This window comes from Rosa chinensis, chromosome 2 (genome assembly GCF_002994745.2).
Source record: "Rosa chinensis cultivar Old Blush chromosome 2, RchiOBHm-V2, whole genome shotgun sequence".
In the NCBI taxonomy this organism is placed as follows: Eukaryota; Viridiplantae; Streptophyta; class Magnoliopsida; order Rosales; family Rosaceae; genus Rosa; species Rosa chinensis.
Window position 1 is genome coordinate 22,911,901 of NC_037089.1, and position 8,307 is coordinate 22,920,207.

The window sequence follows — 8,307 nt, forward strand, 5'->3', positions numbered from 1 at the left end:
TGCAGGGTCGCAGCTTGGTTTGCTTTGGTCCGGTTCTGACCTTAATGCATCGTTATTGATATTTATCTATGGTTAATTTTCAGTGTTTGTGAAGGTTGGTGAAGAGTCAGAAAATTCTGGGTCATCTCTGTTCGAGTTGTCGAAGAGGAGAAGAGATTGGCAATCAATGTTTAATGTAAATTTTAGAAAAGGACGAGGACAAATAAGGTAGTTCAGTCAACTTCATTAATACCTCCGTGTTTTTCAGCTCGGTTCGGCAGAAGTCATTTTCAAAAGCTACTAAAACTAGCTTTTGATTTCCTGCTGTGGGCGGCAGCGCTTCTGCCCAAAAGCCAGAATTTTGGAGTTTACCAAACAGCCTCACTGAGCACCAGAAGCACTTTTGGACCAAAAGCAGGTTCCAAAAGCAATACCAAACTGGGCCTACAACTCGGCCTCTTGGGCTGCTGCTGCTTCATCTTTGGAAGTAACTCTATGTGGTTGATTGTGATCAGAGATAGGTTAAAGGACGGTGGGGGCTTCTGGTATGTTTGCTTGGTGAGACATAAAAGAAAAATTAGATGGAGATAAATAGAAAGAGGAGAGAGAGTTGGAAGAAGAAGATGTGAAAAGAAAAAGAACAGAAAAAAGAGAGAGAGGGAAAAAAAAAAAGTCATTGTGGGTATAATAGACATTTTAGCGTGGAATGAACGCCACGTCAACAATTTAACAGAGATTTTGACGGAGAATTAATGGCAATGACCAATTATGTGGAATTAGAGAGTTTAGAGAGTTTTTAGGTGAAATTGAAAAGTGAGGGACTGAAACGTCGACACCCTATAAGTATATGGAGTAAACATTATTTTTTTTTTTAATTTTTTTTTTTGCCATATAGATGCAAAAAGTAAAATGTTGTGATCTTGTTTATTAAATTATTTATACTAAACTGTCTTTTTTCTTATTATTTAATTTACTTAATATTATATGTAGCCCATGAATGTTAAGTCGGCTTACTAGGACATGGTTGACGTCGACTTCTACTTTGAGCATTGTTGGCAATACTTGAAACAGTATTTATGATTACACACATTTTTATACACGTAATTACGTTCTAAGCACTAGAATTAAGCTAATCCCTAAAGTAATTATTATATAATTAATCTATTTTTCTTTATATTGTAGTAAATAAACGGAGTTGTAGAATTCGGAAGAAGTTGTGTGAAATTGGAGCAAAATGAAGGTTCTGAGAAAATGACGAAAAGTCAACATTGATAAACCATGGTAAACTCGAGTGAGAAAGTGGAGTCCAACTCATGGAGTTATATGCTAGAGTGTCGCGAGAAAGAAAGAAAGAAAAAATACAAAAGAAGACCAAGAACAAGAAAAGCAAGGAAAAGAAATGGTGCATAATTAATTAAGTTAATTAATCAAATTAATTAATTACTTAATTAATCATGCAAAGAGCAGACAAAAGCTAGCAATCTTCACATTGATTTCCAAAGTGCACGTGCATGCCATCAGCCTTTTCTTTTATATCTCTAGCCAACCAAATTTTGCCACGTGGCAGTCTTGTTGCTTTTTCTACTCTTGGAAGACCACCGAAACGGCTCCTCCACTCCCATTTTCTTCCTCCCTTGAATCTTAGCCATCCATTTGATAATTAGTTCACTATCCTCTCTTCCCAGCTCGAGTCGCAGACGGCACGTATATATATATAGAGATATTCACAGAACCCTAGACTGCAACAGAGGCCGCACACCCCAGACCCCAAAATCCTCTCTCTCTCTCCAACAGTGCCGAAACACACCCACCTCCATTTTATTATCCCTTCTCATTTTCTTTCACCCATCGCCACTCACTCTCTTCTTCTCTCTAATTTTCATCTTTTTGAGACTCACTCAAGGCTTCAAGGGAATCATCATCAAGAGTATCACACCTTAATTTGGGTAGTTGGGTGAAGAAATTGCTTGATTCATACTAGCTCATAGCTAGAAGTGAACAAGCTAACTCTCCCCTCTCTTCCTTATTATCTATTTCATAATTTTTATATACTTTTATTGATGAATTCTTGTATGGGTTGTGAGTAGTTTAATTTTGGGAGTTAGGGTTGTGAAGCCCTAACTCATCTTGTATAAATATTGATGCTTTAATTTTAATAAATGCAATTTTCATTGTGTATGCTTTAAATCCGAATGTATTGATCCTTAGAAGCATGTTTCTAGGCTTTGTCACCCTTTGAAATTATGTTGTGGGCAATTGTGATGAATAGATTGATAAATTGACACTTTGTTAATCTTGTGGCATCTAGGATTTAAGTGTGGTAACCATTAGCTAGCTTAATTGTAGCTAAGCTTGCTTGGGTCTCTATTATCTTGCACTCTAGGCCTCTAATTTTAGATATTGCGGCCTTAACTGGCGTAATGCCTAAGTTAGAGAGTTGATTGTGGCCCTAACCGGCATAATCGATACACCGAAAGGATAATTGGTTTAGTAGCCTTGACCGGTACTAAATACGGGACTTAACACATATAGGAAATGCATGCATTTATGAAATTGGCACCGATATTTGCAAGAGAGTTAGTGTGAATCACCCGACACTCCCATGTTCCCATTAATTTGAAAATCCGAATTTTAATTTCTTGCTTGATAATTAGTTGTTTGCTTTTATTTTAGTTTGCATTTAATTTAGTTAATTCCCAATTCAAAAACTCCCAAACAAAATTCTACCATCCATTGTGCATAACTCATTTGGGCTACAAGTTAGTGGCTTTGATTAGGCTTAGTGTGAGCTAAGCCGAGCATTGTCGAGGCTTGGTGCCTTGTGAATATTATTTTACTTTATTTTATTTTTATTTTTCATTGTATGCTTTTGAGTCACTCTAGCGCCAATTACCTCGGTTAGGTCCAACACCTAATCCCCGAGGTACGATAATCAAGGTTTTAATACTTCCCTTACTTGACAACGATTCGTACGCTTGCGAGAGTAAATGTGCATCAAGTCAATTTACTTAACATATTCCAATATAATTATATTGTCCTCCTTATTTTCGCCGCTTCTTCGTTGAAAAAGTTTGACTTTGGTAAGAGTTTGGTGCCACTTCATTCATGCTAGACTTATTTTTAATTCCAAAGAGCAATACAACTTGAAGATGTTCTAGTTACGCAACCCATCGGTTTGTACGCATTATACTCCTCCAAAACACGCATCCACAACAAATCCAACGGTTGATCTTTTCCAACGCAATCATCACCACCAACGGTGATCCAAGCTTGGCAAAGATCTTTATTATGTCTCAATAATCCTTTCTTGGACTCATTTTTTCCAAGAGAAACAATTTGAAGAACAAGAGGATGGGTGAATAAATGAAATTTTTTGAAAGAGATGGAGGATGTTTGGTGTGAAAAATTAGGAAAGAATGGGTTGATATTTATAGAATTTTCTAAAATTTACTGTTCCAACGGGTAGATTTATTTTGGGTTAAATACTATTTACTCCCTAAACTTTCAGGGAAAAAACAGTTCAGTCCCTGCCATTTCAATTTCACACGTTTACTCCCTCATCTCTCAATTTTGAACCAATAGGTCCATTCCGTCAAAAACCTCTATTAAAATGTCTATTACACCCTCAATTCATCTTTTTTCTTTTTCTTAATTTATTTTTTTATCTTTTTTTTTTCCTTTTCTATTTATCTCTTCTTCTTCCACCTCTCTTCTCCTTCAACATCAAAATTTCTAAAGCGACCAAATCAATCCGAAACACAAAACCTCTCTTCATCTGCTCAATCAAAAAAAAAAAAAAAAAAAAAAAAAAGAGAAAAAATCTTTTCAAAAAAAAAAAATTACTTAATTAAAAAATTTGAGGGTAGAATAGACATTTTTGGTCGGAGAATAACAAATTGGACCTATTGGTCCAAATTGAGAGATGAGGGAGTAAACGTGTGAAATTGAAAAGGCAGGGACTGAACTGTTTTTTCCTTGAAAGTTCAGGGAGTAAACAGTATTTAACCCATTTATTTTCTTCAATTTTATGGTGTTATTTTTTTTTATTGGAGAGAAATTTAGTTAACTCAAGTGAATACATCAATATGTAGACGTACAAATTGTTCTCCAACCGAGAACACCCACAGAGCTAGCAAACTACATAACATCAATTAAATCATGGAGCCAAGGAGGCCCTACCTCTTTGCAAAATAGCTTGTCCCAATGACAATTTTCTGGTTTTTTTTTTTTGCTCAAATCTAGCCCGTAAGATTCAAAATATAACCGTTGAAAAAAAAAAAACAGGATATCAGCAATGTCGATTTTCAAACTGGAAGCGTCACAGCCGTCTAATCCATGACCATTACAATGCCACAAAGGTCATCAGGGGACACGTGTTAGTCGGGGCCCACGAAGTCAGCTCCCTTTTTCTCTCTAGCGCCCTAAGCGCGTGCGCAATGTACTCAACTCTGTCTCGTGCATTCTCTCCTCTAGTGCGTTTCATTCCGTGTTGGGCTAACCCAACCTAATTCTGTGAGCCTGCATTACTGTTTATGGTCCTGTTATGAAAAAATCACATATTTGAGACTTGGTTTGAGACCAAGTCCTATAATTTTAAGACCAACTTCCCTTAAAATGGATTGTTGGATAGCGTAAGTGGTAGTGTGTCATTCTATGTTGGGCTGACCCAGCCTAATTGTGTGACCTCGTGTTATCGTTCGTGGTCCTGGTTATGGAAAAGTCACATATTTGAGACTTGGTTTGAGACCAACTCCCCCTAAAATGGATTGTTGGATAGCCAATGTGGTATATGGGTGTTAAATATGGGATAGAACCCTTATGGTTGGAGTTGCCCTAACTTGCTGTGATGTCCCGGAAATTCGTATTTATTTTCTGAAGATTTTTCGGAATCTAATTTGTGATTATTGGACGATTTCGCGGCTCGTGGACGGAGTGGAAGTGTTTCGGATGAATTATTAGTCGAAGAATATGGTTTTAGGGGGGGGGGGGGGGGGTTGCAAAGGTTGACTTTTTATACGTTGGGTTTCTCTGAAAACTTCCTTCATGAAAGTTGTAGAGCGCGTCGATACGAGTTCGTAGACATGTGGAACGCGGAAATCGGAGTTCATATGCAGAAGTTATGGTCATTGGAAAAAGTTTCCATTTTGGTATATATGGGATTTTTCCGGAAAAATATCAGAAAATTGGAAAGTTTCCAAAAAGGGAAATTTTTCTATCTCTTCGGTCCCGACCTCGGTTTCGCCCTCTCCACTTTGCCGACTTCGTTCTTCCTCTTCCGACCACCATCGGACGTGATTCCAAGTGGGCTTTCTTCGCCTCAACCTCCTCTACACGTCTGTGGAAGTGATTCTTCACGATTCGAGCTGTAGTGGACGCTGCAAGGTTGAGAAGAAGTCGCGACGAGGACGAAATCACCTTCGTCGGAACTGGAGATTCCGGCCACCTTTGCCTGTGATTCTTGAGGGATTTTGGAGCTCAGATGACGTAGATGCTTTCCACAAGGTGGCTTGCATCGATTCAACTCGTGGAGGTTGAATTTTGGAATTGAAATTCTAGTGTTTCAATAAGCCCGATTTGTTCTAAGGTAAAATTCGATCTATTGGTTTATAATTGGACTTTAGTGTAGTTATGAAAGTTGTAATTGGAGTTGAGATGAAGAACTTTGGTGTCGGAAGTTTTGCCAAATTTCGACTTTGGATTGGCGGCGTAGCCGCCACTGTGTTGGTGTTTCCGGCAGTTTCTGGCCACCTCATGGATAGTTTCTGTTCCTGAATTTCATCTACTCATCGATACGAGCATTTCGATATAGAATATGTAATTTTTGGAGATCGTATGAGCATGTTAGGGTTTTTACAGTTTCGGACCGTTTGATGTTTCGATCCGTGAGGATCCGACTATCCGATCGACTTGTAGTTTTGTCACATCGATCGTAAAAGCATTTCGGAGACTTTGGGTGGTCTCGAATGAGGTTTTGCCTCGATTTTCGAGTCACTTTGGGGATTTTAGTTCAAAACAGGGGTTTCAGACTTAAATAATTTGTGAATCGTTACTGATTTGAGATCATTGGTGAATAGGTGCTTCTAAAGGTGAATTGGACGAGTTGTTGGTGTGAGTGTTAGTTCGGTTCTGTATAAAAGACACAGCGGGATTCTGAGGTGAGTAATCTCACAATGTTCATTTACGAACGAAATTACATTTATCGTTTTGAGAGTTATTGATTTAACTGCAAACTATAGTTGGTATTAATGGCATTCCTGAGTGAATGACCACGTATATATATATATATATATATATATTTACGTGAAATATATATGTGTGGGTGAGTTCATTCTCGTTTTGTGATGTGACTTTTCGGAAAACAATTATGGTGGGAAATTGTATTTCTATTGTTTTGAAAAGTGTTTGAGGATTTGAGGATTGCAGGTTGTGATTTCTCCTTTTGGGTTGGGTAATATTTTCAAGTCTGGTATGACCATTTTAAATGTTTCAATCTGACGACCTGTGGTCTGAGGATTTGAGAATCACAAATTGTGATTTATCCGTTTGATTTGATTTAACATTTTGGGTCCAGTGCGACTCGTTTAATGTTTTGATCTAAGGGTCAGGGTGGCCTCAGGATCCGGGGTTGCAGGTTGCATCCTCATGGCAACGTTATATCGTAAGGTTGAATCTTGGTCGGGTGACAGGTTACTATTCAGTTAGAACTCTAGTCTGTCTGCCATCGTACCTCATGGATCTAAGTAGGTTACTTAAGACTCCTGGGTGCATATTTTGTCCAGGTTGGACTGATTCATTATCTTGTCCAGGTTGGACCGATTCATTATTTTGTCCAGGTTGGACCGATTCATTATTTTATCCAGGTTGGACCGATTTATTGTTTTATCCAGGTTGGATCGATTTATCATATTTGAATTGTTAGGTTAACGATTTATATGATTTTGTCACGGTGTGACTTTCGTTGTTTTTTTTTGGGAAAAGAGTATTGTTTTGGGAAGCATGGTATGTTTCTTTATTCTCGAGTTGAAAGGTTTTCCTCGTTTTGGCTTGCGTTGTGTGGTGTTTTGTTTTGAGTTACTCATACGGGCTTGCAAAAGCTTACCAGGTTTGTTGTGTGACAACTCGGTGCACCATTTAAACTATGTAGGGGTTAATCCTGCAGGTCAGGGAAATCGTGGCTGAATCTGAGGTAGCGTGCTAGCAGCTTTATGGTAGGAAGCCATTTTTGTGACTTTACCGTTATTAAGACTTCCGCTTGTAGTGAGCTCTTAGGAGCATTTACGTTTTATTTTGTTGTTGACAATTTAATTCGTAAGCTTATGTAATATATGACTTTGTGGAGCGGGTCAATATTGACACATTGAGTTCAGGGCATCAATATGTAATTGGTTTAAAAGGGAAAAAGTTTCCAGGTATTTTGTATTGATGACTGAACGATTTCGCATGTATAATTATGAGATTATATATCGATTTTTATTTGTGTTAAAAATCAGGGGCGTGACACTTGCTACAGGTTAGCAAAAATAGGGTTAACTACAAAGCTAGGTACCTGAGAAGAGAACTTAAAACAGGTCTCACCCATTTGAAACAATATTTTCTTGAACTTAAACCTTACTTTCAAAAAAGTCGAAACAACTGCTTGAGTGGCTTCCTCGGAATGTTGCTTACATTCCCTAGAAGTATGGAAGTCCAATCCACTGGTATGACATCTCCCCACCAATTTTTATAAAAGAATGAGATTTATTTATCTGCACCAGGTGCCAGGTTCAAAACTTTCTTAAGAATGACAGGTTTAGAAATGTCATGACAAACCCTAAGCCTAACATCCATCTTGTTGTTAATCAATTTCTCATCAGGTGCTAGGTTCAAAACTTTCTTAAGAATGACAAGTTTAGAAATGTCATGTCAAACCCTAAGCCTAACATCCCTTTTGTTGTTAAACAATTTCTCATCTAATTCTAGGTAGGTACCCTGCGATGGAGATTATGAGCAATGGTTTCTTTTTCCTCAAAGAGTGATTGCATATTTTGAATCCAAACCCAATAACATAGAGAATTGAAAGAAATCTTATTGATCGGTGTTGCACTATCATAATCAACCGTTAGGGATCTAGCATTATTATAGGGACCTTCGCGGAGAACCTTACACTTGTCTCCATGATCTTCAAAAGAAAGAAGCAAGATGTCTTGAGCTTTCCCCTGTACTCAGAATTTTTTATTAAGAACTCAGATACGGCGTAGATGGTTGTGCAGATCTCTGATATCCACCACCTTATGCATAAGTTACCTAGCAGTACACTTGAGTTGAATGATTAATCCCGCCTTCTACCAA